Raw genomic sequence first — 27,613 nt, 5'->3', positions numbered from 1 at the left:
CTTGCCCTCCTGTCCAACTGCACCTGAAAACCACCTCCGCTTTAGCCAGAGCTCCCTCCCTCCTCTCGTAACTTTAGCTACTCGGGGACAAAGTCTGGTTAAAAGATGTAGGTGGTAGGGTATCACTTTAAGGTGTGTGACTTTTGTTTACGCGGCAGTTGCTTAACTCTGTGAGGCTGTGTTACGGTCTAAACACCTGCCCGAAACACCAGGTGGTACCAATAAAGAGAGGAATGGCCAACAGCGAGGCAGGAGCGAGGATGGGCGGGGCTGGCAGGCAGAGAGGATAAATAGAGGGAGAACTCGGTAAGAGGAGCAAACAACGAGAGAACGAGGAGAGAAAGATGTCAGGGGCGAGCCACTGAGCTGAGCTGAGCCACTGAGCCACTGAGCCGAGTTGAGCCACCGAGCCGAGGTGAGCCGCCCGCGGAGCCACTGAGCCACCCAGCCAGCGACTGAGTAAGAAGGAAAGAAAGGTATACGAGAGGGAAAAGGGAGGGGTAGAAACAAGCCAAGCTAAGGGCGGGCACTCATAACTAAGAATAAGCCTCCATGTGTGATTTATTTGGGAGCTGGGTGGTGGCGCCCCCCACCCCCAAGACCAAAAAGCCAAAAGGATAAAAATCACGCAGCAGATACACCACAGGGCTGGGGGCACGGTACTATGTGTTTGTAATCCAGTACCTAGAGAGAAGCAAACGCTGGGGAAACCAACAGAAACAGCTGACCTGAGCATGTGAGAGCTCATGGACCCCAGCTGGGGAACCAGCATAGGACCAAACCAGGCCTCCTGATTGTGGGAGTCAGTTAGGTGCCTGAGCAGTCTATGGGGCCTCTGGTAGTGGAACCAGAGTGTATCCCAAGTGCACAAATGGACTTTGGGAGGCCATTCCCCACGGAGGGATACTCTCCTAGATACATAGGGGTGGGCCTAGGCCCTGGCCCAAATGATGTGACAGATTTTGATGATTCTCCCATGGAAGACCTCACCCTCCCCGGGGAGTGGTGGGAGCTATGGGAGGATGGAAGGGAGAAGGGACTGGGATTGATATGCAAAGTAAGATTGTTTCTAAATATTTTTTTTTGTTTTTTTACGAGACAGGGTTTCTCTGTATTGTTTTGGAGGCTGTCGGTCCAGCCCGGCCTCGAACTCACAGAGATCCGCCTGCCTCTGCCTCCCGAGTGCTGGGATTAAAGGTCTGTGTCACCACCGCCCGGCCTAAGATTGTTTCTAAATTAAAACAAAAGAAGCAAGTGGATCTCTATGTTTGAGGACAACCTGGTCTACAAAGAGTTCAAGTCAGCCAGGAGGTACATCCCAAGATCTTGTCTCAAAAAAAAAAAAAAAAATACTATAAGGCTAGTGAGATGACTCAGCAGGTAAAGATCCTTCCTTCCTTCCTTCCTTCCTTCCTTCCTTCCTTCCTTCCTTCCTTCCTCTTTCTTCTCTCTTTCTGCACATTTGTCAACAAACTGTATTGGCTTTACCTTCATAATACACCTAGAATCTGACTATTCCTCACCTAAGTGTCCACAGGCCCAGTGAACACTACCAAAGAGAACATGACTTCGTTTTCCCCAAAGCGCCCAGTACAATGGAGATACTATATCATTGGTTTAAAAACTCCATCTTTTACCACGTTATTTAAAAACACCTCCTCCCTCTTCTGTTTTCCCCTCTACCTTCTCCTATCCCAATTATAAAGACTAGCGGACCACTATCTACTCCTGTATTAAACTGAATACTGTCCATCAAAAAACCCACATTTATCCACAACCTGGGGAATTGGGTCTTTGCTGGTTTGATCAACTTATGACAAGACCATACTGGATCGGGTGGGTTCTCTGTTCAACATAACGCATGTATGCACTAACAATAAAGGGAGTTTGGACACAAAGTCACAGGCCACACAAAGATCAAGAAAAGCCAATGAACACCGAGAAGTGTTGGCAACAAATAGAAGCTAGAAGACATGAGGACCAGCCCTGTCTAAGGTTTCAGACTGAACACAGACTCAATAAACTCTTGATTCCGATGTCTTGTCTCCAAGACTAGAAGAGAACATGTTTTTGTTATTTTAAGCCACCAGTCAGCCCATAGCAACTTATTCTGGAAGTTTCCCGGAACACGCCCTCCAACTCTTCCCTCAGGTCTCAAACTGCTTGGCAATTGTGAGACCCGGGTTATCTCGCGGATTTGAAAACAGTTTTCCCTTCAGCCATTCTTGCATATGCGTAACACTCCAGGTTTTTGCTTTGCTTTCTCGTCTTATCTTTGTCTTACTTCAAAACCTCTCGGCCTGTGTATGAGCACCAATCTTTCCTTGCTCTGACAGCTTTAATGAAATACGTCCTCACACAGTACGGGAGAGCTGTGGTTTCCACTTGGAGAAGAGACAGGAACCAGCAAGGCTCCCAGAACATCGAATGTGATTTCTAGCTTTGCATTTGTCTACAAGAGCAGTCTCTAAGATCCAGGGGTTTTAGGAGGCTTGAAGCAGAGCTTTGGGGAAGAGTCCTGCCAGTGAGGTGTGATATGGGTCTTAAGACACATTTTTGGCGGTGATAGAATCGCCACTGATTCCCTTTGAAGGGAGGTGGAAATTTCTCCCTGGAAGCCCTCAACTATTGCCCAGCTTCTCAATTGATCAATCAGCCTTACCCACTAAATCTCTCCCTGCTGGGACTGGAATGAAGAGAGCCCTTTAAAAGGGATCTGCCAAATAGGCAATAGCTTTTTCAGTCCAAAGAAAAAGGCCGGGAACACTCAGGGATTTGTTCCACCTCGATTCCGCTCTCGTATTCCAACGTGTTCCACCCATCCCACCAAAAATAAATTTTGCCGCTGCTAGTTTCTTTTAGTTTTCCTGGATTCTCCTTTTGATTTATTCTTTCACTGTCAAGCTGTTTGATTTCCTCTTTCCTTTTTTTTTTATTTCTGAATGATTTCAGGGTTATAACCGCAGAGGGCTGCAGCAGCAGGACCATGCATCTGGGCTGCATGAGGAGAGAGACCCTTTTAGCATCAGTCACGATGTTCCTGAGGCAGACTGCGAAGAGTACGGATGCAGACTTGAATTCCTTCTCGAGGTAGACCTGCGCTCTATGTTTGAAGGGAATGGGCGGCTTGACTAAGAACATTCAGTTTTGACTGGCCCCAGGCTTTCTGGACTTTCTGACAGGAAATGGCTTGAATTGTTTTCTCAGGCTGCTTGACTAAGAACTCTGATGGACTCAGAGGGGTGGGGTGGGGTGGGGGGAACCTCCCTAAAATAACAAGATGAAATTTGACAGGATGTGTGTATGGTTGGGAATTAGGAATGCAGCAAATCCGCTGTGTGAATTTAGGTCTCTCGGCAGCCCCGGGGACAAGAGGGGAAAACCAAACAAAGCAAAATTCAAGTTAGTGAAGGCTTTCCTTAAATGTGAATGTCTTCATGTCTTAACAGAGATAGGACCAAGAGGAACTCAGCTGAACTAGAGCTGACTATAAAGACAAAGACCAGGGAATTGCTCATGGAGTCAGTAGATCGATCCTAAAGATGCACCTAGAATTTCACCAACCTCCTTGTTGCCAAACACTTTTGCAGTTACCACCGGAAGCGGTGGGGTTTATCTCTGAACACCCTTGGACTCGAGCCTCATGTTTTGCTTTAGTCTCCATAGAATGTGATGGACATGGCTGCGTTACTGTTAGGTCAAGGCCTCACGAGCCTGTGCGTGCTCCTCTCGGACTCTTGGCTTCTGCCATGTGATCAAGTCCCAGCTTGCCTGCTGAGTGACGAGAAACACAAAGCCTGGCCATGTCTCCACCTCAGTCAAGAGTCAGTCTACTACATATGAGAGTGGAATGAATGCCTCTGACCAGGCAGCTCTCTGAGGACCCTTGGCGCCACACACACACACACACACACACACACACACACACACACACACACACACACACGTACATATATGTATATATGCATAATATATATGTACTCAGCTGAGGTCTGTTAACCTGGCCTAGACAGGTTTTATTTAAACATGCAGTTCTTTTTTTTGTTTTATCCTTAATTTCTTTTTTAATCTTTTTAAAAATTTTAATTAGAAATAAGCTTGCTTCATATGTCAATCCCAGCTGCCTTACCCTCCCTTCCTCCCTCGCTCCCCCAACTCCCCTAACCCCCCACCCAATCCCCATTCTGTCCCTCAGGGAGGCTGAGGCCCTCCATGGGGTATTTCCAAAGTCTGTCACATCATCCAGGGCAGGCCCTAGGCCATGCCCCATGTGCCCATGTTGACAGAGCATCCCTCCATGTGGAATGGGATCCCAAAGTCCATTTGTATGCCAGGGATAAGTACTGATCTACTACCCCAAGCCCCATAGATTGCCTAGGCCTCCTCACTGACAGCCAAATTTAGGGCGTCTGGGTCAGTCCCATGCTGGCCTGTCAGCCATCATTCTGGGGTCAATGAGCTCCCCCTTGTTCACGGCATGAGTTTCTGTGGGTTATACTAGCCTGGTCTTGACCCCTTTGCTCATCACTCCTCCCTCTCTGCAACTGGGTTCCAGAAGTTCAGTTCAGTGTTTAGCTGTGGCTGTCTGCCTCTGCTTCCATCAGCCACTGGATGAAGGCTCTGGGATGGCGTACAAGGTAGTCATCAGTCTCATTATCTGGGGAGGGCATTTAATGTAGTCTCTCCACTATTGCTGAGTTTGCCAGTTGGTTTCATCCTTGTAGATCTCTGGAAGTCTCACTAGTGCCAGGTCTTTCCTCAAACCTATAATGACTCCCTCTATTATGATATTTCTCATCCTTCTCTCCTCTATTCTTCCCCCGACTCAACCGTCCTGCTCCCCCATGTCTTCCTCTTTCCTCCTCTTCTTCCCCTATTTCCCAGCTCCCTCTCCCCTCCACCTATGCTCCCAATCCTCTCAGGAGATCCTGTCCCATTCCCCTTCTCTGGGGTACTGTGAAACCTGCAGTTCTTGATTTGTTACATAGCAGTGGCTAACTGACACTACCTTCAAAGAATTTCTTAGATAGCAACTCGTAACATTTGCCTCATAGAACAGAAGACTTGAGTTGGGGGTATCATAGCTCTGGAGACGTAGACTGTGAGGGTCCTGAAAAAATCTATAATTCAGAGGACTGCGATTATAGTTGGGTGCCAAAATGTAAATGGAGTTCTTAATTGGTCTAGATAATAAAAACCTGGAGTCAGATATAGAGGGAAATGCTGAGAGATCAGAGAGAAGGAGCAAGTCACAGCCACACCTTACCTCCTAAGCGTCTCAGCAGATAAGAGAGCAATTTCCTGTTTCTCCCTGCTTATATCCTGTTTCCACCCAGCTGTGTCACTTCCTGTCTGTCTATACAGACCTCCAGACCTCTATGGTTGGCTAGTGGCAAGCTCCATCCTCTGACCTTCAGACAGGCTTTATTTGTACAAGCAAGATATTGCCATGGATGACAGAACAAGGAAAAACAGCTGCTTTCAGAGTGGCATTCACCGGTGTGGATTGTGCCATAGAGTGATTTTAGAGAAATGGTTCCTCCATAGGCTGCTTTTACAGTGCTGTGAGGCACCATTGTGGTCAGAGGCAGCTTGGAGGAGGGAAAGGTTTATTTCAGCTCACAGGTCACAGTCATGGGAGGCCAAGACAGGAACTCAAAGCAGGAACCTAGAAGCAGAAACCAAAGCTGAGACCAAGGAGGAAGGCTGCTTATTGGCTTGATCCGTGTTTCTCCTCAGCTAGCTTTCGTATACAATCCAGGGATGCTACCACCCATAGTCGGCTAGGTCCTTCTCCATCAATTAGCGGTTAAGAAAGTGCCCCTTCAGACATGCCCCACAGGCCAATCCGATGGAGGCCGTTCCTCAGTTGAAGTCCCCCCTTCCTAGGTACGGTCAAGTTGACGACTAAACTAACCAGAAACAGGGCCTCAAGAAGAGTAGTAGCTGATGGTTGGCTGGAGGTCATGAGGTGTCAAGGCAATTGTGTGAGAGGTCACTGGAGAGGTCTCTGGTGAACCCACTGATACCCATGGCAAAGGGTTCAAGAGCACCAAGACCCAGACACAATAGCAGTTCTCTAGTAAGAGAACTGTCCTTCTTGCTTTCCATACCTGTAGGGGTGAGCCCCACAAAGCTATCTGCCCTAAGGGCGGGGATAAGGACATTTAGGGCAGGTGGAGATAAAAGGAAGTGAAAGAGAAATGAATCTCTCTTCTCTCCTCGATTGGAAGCCTGCCATACTTCTGACTCCCCAGCTTGTGTGTAAATTCTTCTGGTAAATAAATATATTTCATTCCATATTGCATTGACCTTCCACATCACATACCGCTTTGTATTCTCCAGCTCTGGAGTGGTAGAGCTCCCTGTTATACGGAGCCTGGTGGTGTGGTGGGAGTACTAGTCAGGGGGATACAGAAAACGTCACGCTTGTTTTCCTTCATCCTCGGCTCCCTTCCAGGCAAACTATAAAATTCCTATTGTTACTTGTGCCTTGGAAGCGATGTATGGTTTAATAGCTAAGCCATTTCACTGTTTTCTTAAAACAAGATGAAAATGGAAACATAAAAAGAAAGAGGAGAGAGGCCAGAAATTAGGCAGCTGGGTGATCAAGCCAACTTAGCTTGCAAAATGCCACTTGAGATGCTCTCATTGCTCAGGAGGGCTTCAAGAGGAGGAATGAACGCCCATGAAATATAAGAGCAGACACATTGATTTTACTTTCCATACAAGAAACACATTCCTGGGACAATGCATCAGGTCTGTGCAGCAGTCTTCTGCCTGAGGTGACAAAAGGAAACTGAAAAGGTTTATACCAAAATGAAAAAAAAATCTAATAATTCCAAGTTTCGTGCGAGCAGTGGGACGGTAATGTTTCAGTGAAATATGATTGTTGTAAGGAATAGAAGAATCGGACAGATGCGAGTTTCAATTTACAGGCTGTGACTCCATAAGGAAGTGTATTCAAACCCTTGGGGTTTCAGTCTCCTTGCTCGGAAAAGAGAGTTAACGGAATCTGTCATTCGTGGTTGTTGCTAAGAACTGAATGAGATAATACATTAAAAGAAACTAGCCGTGTGCCTGGTACAGAGTCAACTCTCGATTAAGAGTAACATAGGTTCTATCTAAAATAATTTTGGCAGTTGACTTCAGCACGATATCAGCTATCAGCACATTAGCTCTTTAAAAATTTTTGAACATAGCTTTTTTGATTCTTTGGAAATTTCGTATCATGAATCCCAATCCTGTTCATGTCCCAGTCCCTCCATATCCACACCTTACCCCTGCAGTATGTCCCCAAATTAACTAAAAGCAACCATAAAAATTCCACCTCACTCCTTCGTCTTTCCTACTCCTCTTCCTTCACCGTAGTGGCATCGGGAGCTGTGGTGTGTCATGCACTGTGCCCCTTTTGCCCAATCAGCCCCACTCCCAAAACGGTCATTATAACGAGCTGTTGGTCTGGTTCAAGGTTCTGGTTTCTGGAACATCACCATCACTGAAAAGTTTCTGCATCCCGATAAGCCTCTCTGCCAATGGAGCAATCCAAGTCAGATCAAATCAAACTGAATTAGAGAAAGCACTTCTAAATGGCCCTCCAGCCCCCCAGTGTGGAGACAGGAAAGAGAGACCACTGGGAAAATCATGGGGGGACAGTTTATATACCCTGTGGGAGTGGTCCTGAGCATCTCTGGGTTGAGGGGTCATCATTTGGCGGGCTTTCTGAGATGCAGCGGGGTTTGGGGGGAGATAGGGGCTATTTCGTTAAAGAAAGGTCTGGAGAGAACTCGGTGGGTAACTTGCACTGCGCCCAAGTTTCAGCTAGAGTCCGCATAAAAAAGCCAGGTATGCTGACCTATGTGTAGTCACAGTGTTGGGGAGGCTTGCTTGCCCGACGGCCTAACCTACATGATGAGTTTCACACCAGCGAGAGACCCTGTATCAACAAACAAGACAGAAGCCTCTTGAGAATCACGGGTTGAACTCTGGCCTCCACACGCATGCTCATACACGGGCACACGCATCCTCACAGGGATGTGCACCCACATTCTGCATTTTTCTTAGACCATAATCCAGGTACAACCTTGCGTGTGATTACTTTTGTCTCTTGCCGATAGTCGTTGACTCGTGAAACGTAGGGATACCGGAGAAAAATACCCCGTGAAGAGTGTATGAGAGAGGGCAAGGGTGAGGTGAAAATAGGTCTTGGTTGTAACTCGTTGGTACTGTTCTGGGGAGGCTGCTTGATAAGGAGATCTCATGTGCTTGCAGTCTGCTAGCTAAGGCTTCTGGGGCTGGTAGGATGGCTCAGTGGTCGAAGGCACCCGACGTGCAAGCCAGACTACTGAGTTTGATCCCTGGAACCCACGTGTGCTGGTTGGATTTTTGCCAACTTGACAGAAACCAGGGTCATCTAGAAGAGGGAACCTCAACTGAGAAAATGCCTTCAACAGATTGGCCAGTGGGAAAGTCTGCGGAGGTGTTTTTCTTGATTAGTGATTCATGATGGAGGGCCCAACTCGCTGTGGGCATTGCCAGTGCTCCTCACTGCTGTGCTTACCCCTCCAGCCCCAAAGAAAATCTTTTAAGAGAAATGAGAGGAACTTTGAAGTAGAAATGTAAACACCATGACTCAGGTATATAAATGGTGTTGGTCTCATATGGCCCTGAGCAACGATTTCAACTGTCATGAAAAGAATGCCTTAAATGTGTTTAAAATCTAGCAAGATTTTTTTTCTCACAGCATACAGTAACCCATGCAGTTGGTTTAAGGCTCACGCTTCCTCAAGGGGCTTCTCTGAGCTTTCTGAAAGTGTTTTCTTTGGCTTCCTTTGTTTCAAGATGGTTCCTGGATGAGGTTGAAACATAACAGGGCATGTGTCTCTCAGGATCTTCCAGTCATCTGTTGTGAAGCACTGGGCCTGTTATTGCTGGCTACTGGCTGAGTAGCTGGTCCCCCAGGGGACTAGCACCACAGTGTGCAGGTTAATTTCTGTTCTTTCTATGTGTCTCAGCCTGTATTCTATTGCTGGAAAAGACACCACAGAAACCGTTGTAAAAGAATCTACAGTTTCAGAGACTTAGTCCGCTATCATCATGATGGCAAGGGTGGCAGCACTCAGGCAGACATGGTGCCAGAGAGGTAGCTGAGAATCGTACATTCGGATCTGGAGGTGGCAGGAGAGAGTGATACTGGGCCTTTCTTGGGCTTATGAAACCTCAAAGCCCACCCTCAGTGAGACACTTCCTCCAACAAGGCCACACCTCCCGATCCTTCTCAAATAATGCTAATTCCTGGTGGCTAAGCATCCAAATATATGAGTCTTTGGGGTTCAATCTACCACACTATGTTTACTTTTGCCCTCATACACTGTTTTTTTTAGCTTCAGAAAAAAAACCCTTCACACCACATACTACTATTGGCATCTAGAAATGGAAATGTCAGCCTGGCTCCTTCTATTTGGAATTGGCTTCTGCTGTTGCTCTGCCCCTCTCGAACCAGTTGCTCATGGTGCTGAGTAAGTTGGAGACTTCTGAAGGGTTACAGGATTTCCTGGCATGACTCAAGATAGGCAGGATAGTGTGCCATTCCCTTCTAACCCACTTTGTTGATGGAAGTTTCTGTCCTACCTGGTCCCAAAGCTGTTTAGCCCCAAATAAACACACAGAGACTTTTATGAATTATAAACTGTTTGGCTGATGGTTCAGGCTTCTTATTGACTAGCTCTCTCTTAGTTATTAACCTATTTCTATTACTCCATGTATCTCCATGTTGTCTTGGCTTATCAGTGGTGACTGGACCTCTTGCTTCCTCGGCAGCTACATGGTGTCTCTCCCAGGACTCACTCTCTGTGTCTCTCTTCACAGAATTCTTCTAGTCTGGTAGCCCTGCCTATACTTCCTGCATGGTTACATCCTGCCTGTCCATTTGCCAAGCCAGCTTTATTCATCAACCAATAAGAGAAACATATATTCACAGCATGCAGAAGGACATCCCCCATCTACTGGCGTGCCTTTAAGTTTTGCAGAGCTGTGGGTTCTGAGTCCTTTCTCAGGGAGCTTTGTCTTGTGTTTATCTTGGTTGCCACTCTGAATGTAATAAAATGGAATGTCAACACTTTGGTCTAAGGACCCTGTCACTGTTTGGATGTGAAATGGTACTCATAGGCTCACGTGTGTGAACACCCATTCCCTAGAGCGGTGGTTCTCAACCTTCCTAACAATGCTACACTTTAATACAGTTCTTCCTGTTGTGGTGACCCCCTCCTACCCCAACTGAAAAATTCTTTTCATTGCTACTTCATAACTAGAGGGCTTTCCAAATGCCTTTGGTGCCAGATGGGATCTGCTTTGGATCGTAGCCCATTCATTCTCTACTTGGATTTTCCTTTTCCTTCCCCAGAGCAAGTCTATAGAGTCTGGGCTGTGGGTGGAGACAATTCAAGAGGAATATTAAATTAAGTGATGGTCAAAGTGTAATGCTCTCAGAGAGAGGAGCAGTTGGGTGATTGCCATCATTGCTGGGTGGGTGAAGCGTCTGAACGCTCCGTTCTGCCTAAAGATGAAGTCTTTCATCTCTATTTATCAGGAGACCAATTCACTCCTCCCTGGCGGTCAGTTCATTAGTTTATCATCTTGTTTTGGACCACATGGCTCCCTTTGCATAGGATAGCAGCCATTACACGCAGTTATTGTTTAATAACCAGAACCTATAAACTTGGCCTGAAGTGATTAAAGCCGTATGAAATTTCCCCCTGCTGTCACCCACATCAATCCACATCCCACGATGATGACAGCAATCAATCAGATTGCTCTAGGAGTTAGTTATGTTACCATGGCAATGCCTTCCTGCACAGTTAAAAAAAATGAAGCTTAGGTTCTCCTGCTGAAATTTGTAGACAGCAAGAACCTAATTGCCTGGCGGTGCTCGCCATGGGGAAACTGATACTTCAGCAGAGGTGACCAGCCACTTTGTCCTAGAGAGCCAAGATGAAGGGCAGCCACAGAGAGCCATCGCTGTCCCCCAGGACAGTGCATTTCCCACGACAAGCAAAGCTGCCTCTTACAGAGCCCATTGGTGTTTCTATTGTGGATCCACTGGAGGTTTTTAAGGTCTTGGGCTCAGAGGAGATGTCTTGACAGCTTGTCTAATCTATGTGGACAAAGAGGGAAAATCAGCACAGAGGGCTGGTTGAGAGCTTCAACTGTTCTCTTGACCATTTTAGATTGGAAAAGGGTTTCTGCAGATATCTGGGTTCCATTAGGAAGGGGAGAGCCTGAGTCAGCTGATAACTCTGCTACAGAAATTAGAGACAATCTAGCCAGGCAAGATTGATAGCAGCAGTATTAATAACAAATGAAACAATAATAAAGACCAAGATTTAAAAATTGCTTTGTTTTATTTCACTTAGTCTTTTCTTTCTTCCTCCATTCTCCCCTCCATCCATTCCCGTTTTTGCCTCCATTTATATTTTTCTCTCTATTTATTTCTTCCTTTTTTGACTCAGGGTCCCTTTAATCTCCCTGGCCTTGAACTTGCCTAGTGTCCCAGGTTGTCCTCAAACTCCTTAATCTGCTTCCACCACAGGAGTGCTAAGATTAGAGGTGCGTTACAGCATGCCTGGCTGTATTTTAAAAAAGTAGGATTTAGAAGTATTCTTCTACAAAATGCTAGACATTTGAAGTGGATATTAGACTCTTCGCTGTGATAATATTGCTGCTTCATTCTTAGACAAGCCCTTGAGACTTTAGTTTTTCAGAGCCACAGATGTAATACCAAATATCCTCACATCACAGCGGAAGTGTGGACCGCTTCTGTGAATATATTTCAGTTTTTGATTCTCTTTTGAAACCTCCAGAGATGACTCTTGGGCACAGTGTCTTCAAAAGGTGACTGGAGTGATAGAGATGGAGTTATCCAAAGGAGGGATGGTCATAACTCCCTTCCCCTGTGGGTCTACTTTATGCCAGGCACTGTGCTGAATATCCCTTACAGATCATTTTGTTTAAGACTCAAATTAAGTCTGTAACAATGTCATGTTACAGATGAGGAAACAAAGTTGCAGAAGCTTGCTCAGGGTTCTTGAGCTAGCAAATTCAAGCCCAATCTGTCTTTCCCCCAAAAAATGTTAGCCAACTTTATCGTCTGTTTTACTGTCATTAATTCTACAAAAGCCCCAAAACAAAACATGTTGTTTTGGGTTAGTTTTCAATATTCAGATAAACTACACTACAAAATGTCTTGGTTGGTTGAAGACTAACCCATGTGCATCTCCTTATCCCCAGCTAACCTGGCCTGGAAGCACCCAGTTTAAATGTAGGTGTTCAAGAAATGTATAGTATTGTTCCTTGTTTCTTTTCTCCCACAGAGGCAGATGACCGGCAACACAATTTGCCCTTAACATTTCTCTGAGGTCAAAAATACCTCTTCTGTACGTCATGGTAAAAAACTAAATTGCTTTTAGTTTGTCCAGTCCCCATTTAGCTGTTTGGATAAATGCAGCCCTGAAACCAATCCATTGCAGAGATAAAAAGTAGTTTCCATGGATGAAATCATACATACACAAATTATGTATTTACACACACACACTCATATGTGTATATGTGTGTATGTGTGTATGTGTGTGTGTTCGTATAGGTACACATGTATGTGTGTGTTCAGATGTGCGGAGGCCAGAGAACACCTTTGGATGCTGTTTCCATGGTGCTGGCCACCTTTTCTGTTTTTTTGAGACAAGGTCTCTCACTGGTCTGAAACTTGCCGAGTTCTCTAGCCTGCGTTGCTAGAATGTGGCTAGAATCCGCAAGACTCCATTTCCCTATCACTATGATTACCAGTGTATGCCACTACCCTGGTTTTCTTTCCTCTCTTTATAAAAGATTTATTATTTTATATGGACGAGTGTGTTGCCTGCCTGTGTGTATATGCGCCACATGTGTGCGGTAGCCCAGGGAGGGTGTTAGATCCCCTTAAACTACAGTTATAGATGGCTATGCGCCACCATGTGGTGGGTGCTATGAATTGAACCCAGGGTTCTCTGCGAAAGCAACAAGCGCCCTAAACCACTGAGTCATCAACACAGGGGACAAACTCAGTTTCTTATGATTGCAAAGGCATACACCTTACTTGACTGAACTTTCTCCCTGGGCCCAAATGACATATTTTTCAGTTTTCCTTTTTTTGGGGGGGTGTAAAAAGAACGACTTAGAAAATGATCTTGGGCAATGCGCCATTTGTTGTAAGGGCACAAACACATAGGGAAATGGGAAGGAACTAAGAGCCAGACAGGAAAAGGAGGGACCCATAGTACAGGAGGTGGCAGCAGGCTCTGATGTGGCCCCTCGAGGGCCTCCCCAACCTGGGCTTTCTCTCCTTTCTCTCCATGTGGTTGCCTTAGACCTGCGTCTCATAACATTCACTCTATTCTTTTGTTTTATTCACAAAAGCAACACTAATCCTGGATTCCATCTTTATGTGATCTTCCTGTTATTTCAACAGTTGTCCGCCCCAGCCTCTTGGTTTTCATAATGAAGGCGGTCAGATTTACATTTTTCAAGTCAAGGTCTATGATGGGATTCGGGACACACCGTCCCCAAATGCGGCAGCTTGACCCTTAAGAGCAGCAGAAGTGTCTTGTCTGCACCTCTCGCTGAGGAGTTCTTTCCAAGAAGTAGGCCATCTCAGAGGTTCCCCTGTCCCCGGCAGAGAAGAATACACTCATCTGCAAAAGTTCAGAGAAGACTGAACAAATAGGGCCCTGGCGAGCGCGGCTGCCCCACTCATCCGTGAGATCATGGCCATCTGTCCTCCCATCCGTATTTCTGCCCCTTCTTTTTTTCTTTGTGCTTGTTTTTTTTGTGTGTGTGTGTGTGCGCGCGCGTGTGTACGCACGCGCATGTGTGTGCGCGCACGTGCTTTAAAGTATAAGCTGTTCTTTTTTTTTGGAAGGAGAAGCAAGATTGAGAAGCTGTTACAATGGTAATTTTTGTGAAATCACTCTTGGTGTGTATTTGGACCAGGATTTTATGCGAGAGTATGGCAGAAAACAAAGCACAGTCCTATAGCCGAAGGAGCCCCCGGTAGCTTGACGGAGAGCTGACTCAAAAGCCCGCAGTTGTCTTAAAAACAACTATTTTTATTGATTATTTGGGAATCTCACATCATGAAGCTCAATCACACTCACTTCCGAGTTCTCCCAGGTCCACTCCCCCAACTCTTGTGACTCACTCCCAAAAAGAAGAGGAAGAAGAGGAAGAGAACAGAAAGGAGGAGTAGGAGGAGGAAGAAGAAGGAGGAAGAAGAGGAAGAGCAACAGGAAGGAGGAAGAGGAAAGAGGAGGAGGAGGAAGAGGAAAGAGGAGGAGGAGGAGGAGGGGAGGAGGAGGAGGAGAAGGAGGAGGAAGAAGAAAAGTTAAATCTGCATTGCCTATATGCTCACTGGAGCATGGTCAAAACTCCCTGTAGCTAGCCCCTTAAAGAAAACCTCATCCTTCCCTACCTGCAACCCCCTCTCCCTCCCCCTGCCAGAAACCATCAACTGTGGAGAACTAACTTCAGCACCCTTATTACAATTTTCAAGAGTTGTATTTAGTGGCTTTCTGTCTAGGCTGTTACTCTTCTGGCGGTGGGGTAGCGGATTGTCACAGATACCTTCTTTGTCCCTCTTTCTCAGCTGTGAGTCTGCAGTCATGAGCACCACCACAAAAGCAGCTTCCTTGCTCTTTACAGTCAACGGGAGCATGGACCACGGGCATCCACATGATCTCCGGCATCAGTAAGTGCCACGGACCTCAGCATGCTCTCTGGTGGCAGTACAGACCATGGACATTAGCATGGCCTCAGGTGCCAGCACAGGCCACTCATATCAACATGGCTTCTAGTGGCAGCATGGCCACCAGACATCAGCATCAGTTCAGGAGGCAGTGCAGACCATGGACGTCCAAATGGCCTTTGGTGGTAGCACAGGCCATGGACATCAACACAGTCCCTGGCTGCAGCAGGACCATGGATCCAGACATGACCCTGGGCAGTGGCATGGACCATGCTGTTTTGTGTTTTTTGGGATAGGGTCTTAAGATATATTCCAGGCAGGTTTCAAACTCCTGACTCCTGGGACTTCAGCTTATTGAGTGCTGGAATTAACAAGCATGCCACACCGTGTCTGGAATTCCTGTTACACTTCTCCCAAACTCTGTATTCTTCACCAAACACAAGCTCAAAAGAAAAGTCATTTCTTGGGTTCCTTGTGTTCGAAGCCTCCTGTTTCACGTGAAACTTGTCAGATATATTGGTACACTTTGCTTCATATGTCTCTCTCTTTTTTTAATTATGTACTTTGCCACGAACTTTGCATTATGTGAACAGAAAAAAATACTATTTTTCCTCTTCTAGCTATACCATACGTTTTTAAAATTGTGGTCAAGTTATCGCCACCCCCCCAGCCCAATTAGCTTTGACCAGTCAAAGACCTGTGTCTTTTCCTGGGCAGAGTGAGCCAATGTTTATCCACCTTAGATATGGCACAGACAAGAGACGAAGGAAGCAGTTCCACTCAAGTTTAGCTTAGTGAAGCAGAGAGTTTGTAGGGTTACATATAGGAGTATAGCTGATTCCTAGGTAGTCACATAACCAAAAGGACTTTCCTCTCCAGCATGGGTGACACCATAGGACATCTGAGTCCCTGGAGCTGTCTACAGAACTTGCAGGCATCTTGGCTGATTTTGGAGTCTACTTTCCCAACCATTGTTACTGCTTATACAGCCTTGGGGAGGGGAACCTTGTGAATCTTGTAACTTTCAGGTGCTCCCTGAGCCTTGTAAGTTTTCTTTGCTTCCTAACTCTTAGGAGCCTCCCTCCTCTCTCTAGCAGAGAATGTTTCAGTTCAGACCAACTTACTCTACAACAGCTACAAGGCTGTTGGCAAAGGCATTTGCTAGATGTGGGTCAGGCATCTACTGAAATCTGTCTCCTCATCAAATTCCAGCCTCAGAAAAGCCACATATCTGGAGGACATCATTTACATTTCCCTGAAGAAGTGGCTTCACATTTAATATGGAAACCTTGACATTTAATATGGAAATGCTCACACAAAGAACCTGTTTGCATTTTTGGAAATGTTTTGAAAGTTAATTACTATTATTGCCTAATATTCTTTATATCACTTTCCCCAATCACTTTCTTTAAGATTTTTAGCGCCAAACAGGGAAAGAACTTAGTTTCTATTTTAATGAGTGAGATTTATAAAGGTTACCAACTTTTCTGATAAGACTAGGCTAAATCTAGGTCTAAATCTAGATCTTAATTGTGATCTTTAGTCTAGATTTTTGGCATAATCTCTCAGTTACATATATACTTTTGATTTTCTTATTTTAACGATTGAAAAGTCTGTTTATGTTGTCTAAACAACTTCAAGAATGTTTTGAAATAGGTAGGCTACAAACAATAAATATGATTTAGTACATGCCACTAATGCTATTGCTTAGTAGGAAAAATGGTAATTATTTTAGGAAAATTCTGGACATTACAAAGGTCACCAGACTAGTGACTGTCTGTGTTAAAGTGTGTGGCAAATCATATAATTAGCTACCACTGAGTTTCTGCCACTAAAAACATGTTCAGGGCCCCTTCAGCAATCGAATGACGTATCCCTGCCATAAATGATTTGAATTTAAGAGAGTTAATAAAACATTTTTATTGAAAAGAGAGGAGAAGGGAGGGTAGCCACTTGAAGAATTGCTCATTCCAGTAAAGGGATCAAAGAAAACTTGATAGTAGTTTTCATAATTGATATTTTGGGATGCTAAATGCTTCAGTAGTTATTTTATGAAAGTCTTTCCTTGTGTCTGATTTTTTTTAAGTTTTTGTTCTGCAGCGTTGTCCATTTTTTTTACTCCTTTATGGATGTATAATCGACAAATAAAAATTGTGTACATTTCAGGTCTGTGATTTAGCATTTTGACACATGTACTGGGAAAGAATTGCCACCACCAAACTAATTAACCTGTAAATCACTTGTATTAAAATAAAGACCTTCTGACAAATTAAACTCAGCAGAATTGAACTGAGCAGAGGAACGTCTGTGGATTGAGAACTCCCAAGACAAGAATGGGGATGTCTGCCCTTAGGCTGACAGGCAGCTTTGAGGAGAGGTGAGAAAGCCCAGTGGTCTGTAGGCAAGGTTTGGCTGGCACTGTTGTGCTCTTTGCCTTATTTGAATCTTGTCCAATCCCTTGGCGACCCAAGACTGCCAAAACTCGGCTGCTGTCACAGCCTCTACCCCCGACTTAGGCTTTCAGCTAGTTTACCTTTTTTTTTTTTTTTTTTTTTGGTTTTACAAGACAGGGTTTCTCTGTTTTGGAGGCTGTCGGTCCAGCCTGGCCTCGAACTCACAGAGATCCGCCTGCCTCTGCCTCCCGAGTGCTGGGATTAAAGGCGTGTGCCACCAACGCCTGGCTAGTTTACCTTTTAGGATAAATTGCAGGTGGTTATGGACACAGTGTGGAATCGCCTTCAGGCTAAACTCAGTTTAATATCTCGCATGGTTGCCATTTTCTTTACTTATGTATTAATTTCTTAGGATGGTTTGCAGAGTGATGAGTTTCACTGTGATGTCTTCTTGCATATGTGTAATTATGATCTGTCTTCCTCCCTATTGCCCTCCCCACAAGCGCCTCCCCCAGCCATTCCCCCTTTCTTCCTCCAGTTAACTCCCCTTCTGGCTTTATGTGATTCATGCTTCATAACCCAATCGTCCACCTCCCTGAAGATCTTTCTCTCCTCTCTCATCATCCCCTTTAGAGTTCTGCGACCCATAAATACACACAGATGAATGCACACCACATGCATTTCTAAATGTAGACTGCACGTACAAGAGAAAATGTGGTATTTATCTTTTTAGTCTGGTTTATTCTGCTTCACATAGTGGTTTCCAGTGGCATCCGTTTTCCTATAAGAGTCAGGATTTTCGTTTTTCTTGTGTCTGCACAAAGCCCCATTGTGTACATGGCGCTACAGTTCTTTAATCTCCTGTTGAGGGACCCGTCGGCTGGTCCCACGTCTTGGCTCTTGTGAATAATGGCAGCAGTGAGCATGGATGTGTGAGTGTCTCTGTGGTGTGTGGACTTAGCGTCCTTCAGGTGTTTCCAGAAGTGGTGTAGTTAGTTCTATTTGCAAAGTTTTTTTTTTTTTGTGGCAGAGTTTCTCTGTTTAGTCCCAGCTGTTCTTGAACCCACTCTGTTGACCAAGCTGGTTTTGAATTAAGATATCTACCTGCCTTGCCTCCCAAGTGCTGGGATAAAAGGTGTGCACCACCATTGCCTGGCTGTTATTTGCAAGATTCAATTACTGCCTTCCTTCCCTTCCTTATTTCCTTCCTTCCTCCCTCCCTCCCTCCCCCTCCCTCCCTCCCTCTTCCATCTCCCCCTTTCTTCCTTCCACCTTCCCTTCTATTTTTTAGAACTGTGTGTTCTTCCCATAGTCAGTTGAAATTTGACTCACCTGTTTGGCTACACGCAATTAATTGTGAATTGTTAGATTTTTTTTTTCACAACTAAAATAGCAAGACAAGTTGGTTGTCTTTTGAGGACTGGTGGATGACTATGTCTTCTGCATTTAATTTTAAATAAAGGCATGGCGCGCATTCTTACTGGAAGGGAAGTGTCTTTTCTGGGAGGTGGTGTGCCATGTGGCCTATCAGGTTATGAGCTTGTTTTCTGCTGAGTGCCTTGTGGAATTTGCATCCTAAAAAATGAGGTTTAGGGCTTGGACCTACAAAAAGTGGTTGTCTGGGTGACTTGCATCTTTGTGCAGTGGCGGTTTTTGTGTCACTGGTATTTTAGTGGTTTGTCGTGGAGTTCTTATGTCGTAAGTGGCCTGGTTTTAAAGCCTGCAGATACCTTAGTCCACGCCCTCTGTAGGCTCACACTGACCTTACACAACCTCGGCTGTGGACCGGGTATGGATGGTTGGTTACCTTGGAACGTTTCTCCGTAGCTGTTTGTTCTTTAGCCTCACTTTGAAAGGAGCCAACAAATTTGCTTTTGGCACCCTAGTGAGTTTGTAACCTTTCCTGAATTTCTCCTTCACGACCTCTTGTCACAGCTCCAAATCCCATAGGCACTTGCTAACTCAGCCCAGATGTCAGGAAGATTCATCCCAGCTGGACTGTCTGACCCTAATGAGCGAGCGGCCATATGTACAGTTAATTAAAACAGAAGTCAAAATGATGAAACGAGTCTTCAGGCTGTACTTAGCGGCGGCAAGGTTTCCTCTTGTAAAATCCCGAGAATCACTCATGCAGCCGTCAGTAGCAAGGGACAAGCCGGTCATCTCAGTGCCCTGCCTTTCCGTATCTCCACGTCGGAGCTATAAAGTGCATCTGTGTGGTGGACTGGAAAGGCCACTTTAAAAAGCTAAAAGGAAGTCAAGGAAAACAATGTCTGTCCTCAGATGGCCTTCTGTTTGGGGACATCGTGAAAATTAAGCTTGCTGCTACAGTGGCTGGCCATTATGGTTTCTCCTTGGCACTCCGAAGGCTGACTCTGCCTCCCACGCCGTGGTTCTGTAGCACTCCGTGCTCGCTTCTGGAGTCCGGAGGTTACCCTGCCTCCCTGGCTGTGCTGTGAGGTCTGTTTGTACAAGGGCCATGGCATTTCAGCTGGTGAGAGCTGATGGTATGTTGTTTTTAGGATTGTTGCCAGCTGGGTGTCATGCTGTGGGGGTAGCCCTATGTTGGCCGTAGTAAGAATTACAGAATTTGGCGAATGCTACCTGGTCAGGGCTGCTCCTCCTCCTCCCCTCCCTCCTCCTCCTCTTTCCCTCTCATTGTCTCCCTGTCTGTCTGTCTTTCTTGTGCCTTTTTTTTTTCTTTTTTGAGTTCGCTTACCAGTACACAGCTCTTCAAAGTTAGGACTATGAGCTTCTTTCTGGGTCTCTGGACCCTAACAGTGCCTGGCATATGGTGGCACTCAATACTTATTTGCATAAATGAAGGGGCCATGCATAGTGGCCTGAAGGACACAATAAACAGAGTAAAACCAACCAACCTATTATATATAACGAAACAAACCGTCCCCAAAACGTAGCGATTTGAAGTGGCCCATTGGAAGGGGCTCCACCTTCCCACCAAAACGTGTCTCTTGGGATCTTGCTGGCGTGTCCAATCCCCGTGTCACTGTCCCTTTATGCACATATTGTTTATTTAGGCAGAAGTTTACAGGCTGGAGGAGAAGGGTAGACTGATGTGGGTAAGGCAGTGGGAGGAAATTAATTAGCCAGAAAAGAGGATTAGCCACCTAATTATTCTGTGCAGGAGCTGAGCAGCGCTCAGAAATGGATGAGGTCTACTCCCCATCCTTTCCAGCTTGCTTTCCTTTTGTCTTTTCTGTGTGGCCTACACTCTTACACGGTCCTGTATAGTCAGGGTCATTATCTGACTTTTAAAACGCAAGGAAACAGTCCTTTATGTTCTGATCCCCCATGTCCCCTGCTTTTCTACCAAAGCCATTTACCTTCCGGTCAATTCTCGACATACTTAGTGCTTTGGTTCTGGATATGATTTTGTGCTCTGAGGCGCTGAGCCTTCGTGGAGAAGCCAGCTCCGAAGAATGCTCGCCTTCAGTCTGTTAGGTGATTTTGGGAAATAATTTTTGTTTATGGATAAAAAAAGCAAGAGATGGGATTATCTGATTAAAAGTGTTTCACTTGCTTGGGCTGAGCATGATGGAGCACACGTTTAATGTCAGACCTTGGGAGGCAGAGGCAGGAGGATCTCTGTGAGTCAAGGGCAGTCTGGTCTACATAGAGAGTTCCAGAAAAGCCAGAGTTACATATGAGACCCCTGTCTGAATTGGCACATGCACAAACACAAACACACACGCACACACTCTCTCACACACATACAAATGCACATATGCATACCATCACAGACACTCACACACTCATGCATACTCACACACTCACACACATCACACATACTTATACACTCATACAAACCCCTCACACTTTCTCTCTCACACACAGACACTCTCATACACAAGCATGCATACACACTCTCACGTATACTCTCACACACACACTCTCACATACCCAAACACATGTACAGACTCTCATACACACACCACACATACTCACACAATACATCACACATACTTACACAATACACACACTCACACACATCACACATACCCATACACAATACTCATAAACTCATACACACTTCACTCACTCACACACATTCACACACCCCCAAGCAAAACGCAGTCTCCCCAACACCCCCTAACACAACCCTTTTTCAATTACTTAAGCATATACCTTTATACTTTAGATAAACTGTAAGGAATTAGAAGGTGGGGAAAAATCCAGATACTCAAAAATGTTTTGTATTGTTAATAATGCTTTGGAAATTTTCTTCCTCTTTCCCCTTCTCTTCTTCTTTTCTTCTTCCTCCTCCTCCTCCTCTTCCTCCTCCCCCCCCACCGTGTGTCTGTGTGTCTCTCTGTGTATATGTATGGTCAGGCACACACTTACTACATGCCAAACACTTAGCTAAATCTTCATGTATTATTTATCTGTTTCTTTAACAACACTGTGAGCTTGGTACTGCTGTGCTCCCATTTTGCAGAAGAAATCAACTGAGGCAAACACTACATAGCAAAGATAACCTTGCTGGTACCGGGGGGCTGCAGTGAGGTGTCAGCTGGCCCTGAGCCACCACATCGACTAAGAACACAAGTGAGAGGTGTGTGCAAGTTGTGCAGAGGCTAGACCAAGAGTATCACAAACTGGTTAGAAGAATACTTGGAATACTTGGACCATGCAAGAGCATGTGAGTTCCTTTACCCAGAAGGATGGGCCTTGATGTAGCCATGAGGTTGTAGATCCGTTTCCATGCAACTATTGGCTGCACCACCTTTGGCAAGGTTCAGCTTGTCACTACTCTGAACATATCATTGCCTTAATGACAGCCCTCCAGGAATATGATGTCAAAATCTTCTGCTTGTTGGCTGTGGGCAAGGTAGGAAGACAAGTGAGATAATTTGGTTGTTTATTATAATAATAAAGGAATAGGAGATATGTTGCAGGGTAGTTTCTTTGTCCTGCCAGGTCCTGCCGATGCTTTGGCCCCAAATAAACATACAAAGACTTATATTAATTATTAAACTGTTGACGGATGGCTAGGGCTTCTTATTGGCTAGTTCTGTCTTAATTATTAAATTATTAACCCATTTCTGTTTATGTATTGCCACGAGGCTGTGGCTTACCCGTAGTCTGCCACGTTACTCCTTCAGCCTCATCGTGTCTCTGCCATCCCCTCTGCCTACCTTTCCCAGAATTCTCCTTGTCTCCTAGACCCAACAGTCTTCCTGCTTCTCTTCATCAGTGTTTTATTCATCAACCAATAAGACAAACATATATGCAGAAGGACATCCCCCATCAGAAGTGGTTTTAGATTTATCGATGTGTTGTTGCTTTTCTTGCCACTGTGACCAAATACCTGCCGAGAAGCTGCTTAAGGAAAGCTGGGTTGATTTTTGCTTAGAATTCGAGGGTGTAGTCTACCACAGGGAGGAAGGCAGGGGTGTGGGAATAGATTCTCACTGTGACATCAGGAACATGAAGCTACCTGCTCATATCTTGATTTGGAAGCAGAGGGAGATGAAGGCTAGTCTTCAGTTGTCTTTCCCCCCTTTCTCTTTTAATTTAAGCTAGAACCCCAGCCTATGGGAACTCCCACAGCCTTCACTCGGTTAATCTTTTCTGGAAAAATGCTCATAGGTGTGCCCAGGGGCATGCCTCTCTAATGCCATAGGTGTTTCCTAATACAATCAAAATTAAACACCACAGTCTATAATACTCGATTCCTGTTACTAGTACAGTTCTCCATCTGAGAGAGAGGAAAAGAAAGCAAAGGGATGTATAAGTCACTAAAAGCAAAGCTTCAAGGTTATAAAGAAGCCAACATGTTGGATCCATGTGGCCAAGTTCAGGGAACCATTATGAGATGGAGGGTTGTAATGCGAGGCTCTTTGTCCTGGCTGGTCCAACCCCTCTTTAGCCCCAAATGAACACATGGATGGTATATTAGTTATAAAACTGTTAGCCGATGGCTTGGGTTTCTTATTGGCTAGCTCTGTCTTAATTATAAACCCAAGTATTAATTATTAATCTAAGTATTTCCACGCGGTCTTATATTACTGGAAAAGGGTCTAGACCTGTTACTCCTTTGGTGGCCTACATGGCAACTCTTCTGGCTGGCCCTCTCTGCCTTCTTTTCCCAGAATTCTCCTTGTCTCCTAGTCCCGCCTATCTTCCTGCCTTGTTGGCTGAACAGTGTTTTATTTATTAACTAATAAGAGAAACATAAGTACAGAAGGACAACCCCATCAGAGAGGGTAGAGAGGACTACTGTGAAATCTTGTCCTTGGGAGGTAACATGGCTATCCTACTCATGAACTCACAGTAGCTGTGGTTACCTGCACAAGTTGTTCAGAATGTACTCTCCCGCCCTATTCCTTCCCGAGGAGCTATTGCCAGTTGGCAGCTGCTGGGGGATGAAGAACCATTCTTCTTTGGGGCTGTGTCCTCTGGTGGTTTGCCCATGCTGTCTATTGGTCCCCTGTCCCCAGACTGAAACACATCATCCTGCAGGAAGCACTTTAAGACAGGAAGTAAACAACTCAAAATAGCTAGGTTTAGGAAGTCCCTGAAACCAATCAGATCAGATCCACTAGTCCTCCTCCCCCCCCCAAGAATAAGCAATAAAGACCTCTAAGTTACTCTCAGATGAGCAAAGACCACTCCTAGACCAGCTGCCTGGAAGAGGCAGAAACCAGCCTAGAAGAGGTTCAGACTAACCAAATCACTTGGAAAAGCCATTCTCCAAGTTTGTTGAGCTGCTGCCAGGCTGTGCAGTGTTCCTCGGGTGTCCAGGTTTGTGAGCTGTCACTCATGCTGGGGTGGGGTTTGGTGATATAGCTGCCTTTGAGTCATTTCTGCTCCTGTAAGTAACCCCTTACCCGTATTCCTATAAATAACCTCAATAAAACTCAGCGGTTCACTAAGTTGGCTCGGTAAGAAAGAGGGAGGGTGCTTTCTGTTATTTGTTGTTTATTGGCCTTGAACTTATGCAGTGCTCCTCAGATGGCTCCCCTCTCCCCTGTTCTATTTTCTCTATAGAATACTTAATTTCCAAGCCTGAGGGCTTGACCACCTCACTTGTTTACGAATGAGAGAGATGTATGACTGAAAGACGATTCACCTTTGAACACTGTTTGTGTCCATCTGCCTTGTTTTCCTGGCCATAGAGAGAGGCTTGCAATGACTCACCCACATCTCACTGCCCCGCACCCCATGTGTAATCTAAATTTTTTTAAGCCTCCTGAGTTTATACAAATTGGGGACTTTGAGTTCCTCTGCTCACGTCTTCAGGTGTGTAATGAATAATCTCCATGCTTGTTCGGGTCTCCACTAAGTTGTTGCCTGCACTGCCTCTGAGCCTTCATATTCCCAGTTTGTGCTCTTTTGTCAATGTCTATGTTTTGAGAGCAGCAGCTCATTAATACCTGCTGCAGTCTCAGAATGCTTCCCAGACCGCCAGCTGCGACAGTGGCCATGGTGCCTGTGGCCTCTGCAGTCTTCCCTGCTTGTAAGACATGTGCCTTTTACGATATCTGTCTTTTCTTCCCTGCAGAGACCCCTTGGTTCCCTTTCTGTAGATAGCTCCTTTAGCTTCATTCAAATGTGCCCTTCTCTTACACGAGCCCTGGGAGATGTCTGAGGTCAGAATCAGACAGAGAGTCTCCATCAGTCCTCCAGACATGCGTGGGGTGGGTATGGTTGCTCTGATATTGGGATGTTAGCTTCTCTGGACTGGTATTCAGGGTTAGAGTAAAGCTAATGTTTCCAAGGATGGGAGCATGCACTTTGACCTTTTTTTTTGAAAAGCTGTTTCCCTTGGCTACCCAATGTGTCATCTTTGACTGCGACACAGCCCCCGAACAGTGAACTGGCTAGAAATGTACAGTCTCAGGCCCTGCCTAGACCTGCCAAAGGGCATCTTGCTTCTCATATATATCCCAGCCGATGTTCCTGGTAGCACCACACACCATACCGGACAGGTTGGAGTGTTTATAAGGAGTAATGCTGACATTCATTTGATATTGGAGAGTCATGCATGGTTCTGCTTTCCAAGTAAACCTAGTAATGGCTTAAATACCCACAGTGGTTTCTTTGTTTGTCTTTATATATTATTTACGTTTAAATCCAGATTTTATTTTGGAATTCTTAATCTCTATGCTATATACCATAATTGTGTATCAGTTTGAATTGTCCCTCCCCTCATTCTTCTTGGGCTAAGAACTTTGATAATAGAAGCAAACTGTAGAGCTGACATTCAAGGAGAACCCAGAAAATGAATTCCTTTTTATCTTCAGGCAGAGCAGCCTCAATGAATAGAGCGTCGTAATAAAAACCCTTTTATATGGCTGTCATAGAAAGACAAACCTTCTCCAAAGCAAATGGATTTGAGTATTTGCAAGATATGATAAACAGCCTGACAAAAGGGGGCTGAATTTCCCTTTTAAATGTTCAGTAGTGGGGAGGTTTTAACTTGCCTTGTCAGGTAAAAAAAAAAGAATTCATTATGAAAGCCATTCTAGCTGAAATTCGGAATGAAAACTAGACGGAATCAGAGTGGAAAGCAATGATTTAGAAATGTGGTAAAGGGAGTAGTTTAATGAATAAAGTGTCAACTTCTCATAGGAGCAAAAATAAATCGCACAAGGGTTTAACCAGCATTGTCGTCCTGCATTAGCTGGGTGTAGCCGGCACCCTGCATTCGCTGTGAGGAGGAGACATTAAAGTCTAATTCTCACTGAGATCCGTACAAGTGAGTTGCTGATAATGATGTTAATAATGGCACCTTATCTACTTTATGACTCCTCTCTCCCAGAAACTGCCGAGAAGAAAGAGAATGAGGAGAATTTGATGGAAAATGGTCCTCATGTTCAGTTTCTCTGTTCAGCAGTTGGCCTTGAACCCTGGAGCCCATCCATCAAAGGGCTGCTGTGGAGCTGTCTGAATTCTGGTCGTGTTCCCTCAGCTCTTGCTTCCCATGTGTATTGGGCTTCTGAGGCTTCCTAGCCAAGTATCACGTGCCAGGTGCCTTAAGAGTAGAAACCTGACTCTTGTAGCTTCTGAGGCTTGAAGCCTTAGATCAAGGTTCTGGTAGGACTGTTCCTTTTTGAAAATCTTAGGGGGAAATCTGCCTGAATCCTTCTAGCTCTGCTTTGTAGCAGTCTTTGGAATTCTCCAGCCTATAGGTAAATCTGCGTGTGTGTGTGTGTGTGTGTGTGTGTGTGTGTGTGTGTGTGTGTGTGTGTGCGCGCGCGCGCGCATATTCATGTGGAGGTCATAAGATAGCCCTTCTGATGTCACCCAACTTTTTGGGGGTTGTGGGGAGGACACACTGACTTAGAACTTGCCAAGCAGGCCAGGTGAGCTGCCCAGCAAATCCCAGGGACCCTCCTGTATACCTCCCCAGAGCTGGGATTACAAACACCACCAAGCTCGGGCTCTTTTTTTAAAGTGAGTGGTAGACATGGAAACCATGATCACCTGCTTGCAAGGCAAGCACCAATTAAGCCCTCTCTGCAGCCCCTTAGATGCTACCTTCATCTTTATGTGTCTTTTTTCTCTCGTGTGCATTTGCAAGCAAATTTTCCTCCTTTCCAATATTTCTGTGAGCTCTGCCTCCATGAAATCTCCTTTTAAGGTTCTTGGGATCAGAACTTCAACTCATCTGTCCTGGAAGACACAATCTGAGGTGAGGCTGCCTTGTAACAAGATTGTTGAATTTGTTAATAAAGGAAACTCCACGGCCTTAGTAGGCTCACAGGCGTCAGGCCAGGATTCAGCAAGCAGAACAAACACACACACACCAACTTCTCTACATCTAGAACAAAGCTCACATTCCTTTAAGGTACGCATTATGCAACAGCCATTTGTGATAAAGTAGAGGCACTAAGAGGTTAAGACAATGTTTCTCATATTTTGTCATCATCTGTTTTCCTGCTTATTGTTGGTCTGTCTCTCCAGCCCACGGCGAAGTTGTAGACTTTGTGTGTCTGTTCTCTCGCGCGGTACCTAGCACAGACTAGACACTCAGTGCATGTTTGTAGAGTGAATGCATGAGAGAAATGACCTAGCCACCGGATGTGAGGCCTGATTTGCTGGCTCCAAACCCAGTTTCTATTTTGCTACGAACATGTAGACATATTCTGACAACTCTGTCACGTCCAAGCAGACTTTAACTGGGTACCGAATGTCGTGATGATACAATGAAACCTTAGTGCATTTAAGTGCAAGCCTTGCTTATGTTATCAGTCCCAGTAGAAAGTGGGTGGAAATTATATATATATATGCATATATATATACACACACATATATATATACATACATATATATATACATACATACATACATATATACTGTCATGCCCATCTCACAAAAACCTCCCTGGTAGGTTGTTTCCTTCCTTTCCTTTCTGTGTGAGCTGTTCACTTCCAAGAGAACCCTTGGCACCTGCCTTCTGAAAGTGACGGAACCATTGTCAGCA

The 27,613-nt window shown here is 45.2% G+C and overlaps 1 protein-coding gene across 1 annotated transcript in view; it reads left to right on the top strand.

Moving 5' to 3' along the window:
* The first annotated feature begins 318 nt into the window (after positions 1-318).
* Positions 319-27,613, top strand: part of Tspyl5 (TSPY like 5) — a 135,754-nt gene continuing 108,459 nt past the window's right edge. The window contains exons 1-2 of the transcript XR_002383279.2: positions 319-476; positions 2,953-3,090. The gene's annotated coding sequence lies outside the window, so the exon portion shown is untranslated. The remainder of the gene's footprint in view (positions 477-2,952; positions 3,091-27,613) is intronic.

The sequence above is a fragment of the Mesocricetus auratus genome, unplaced genomic scaffold (assembly GCF_017639785.1).
Source record: "Mesocricetus auratus isolate SY011 unplaced genomic scaffold, BCM_Maur_2.0 Super-Scaffold_100023, whole genome shotgun sequence".
NCBI classification, from domain to species: Eukaryota; Metazoa; Chordata; class Mammalia; order Rodentia; family Cricetidae; genus Mesocricetus; species Mesocricetus auratus.
This window is presented reverse-complemented; position numbering and strand designations above follow the sequence as displayed.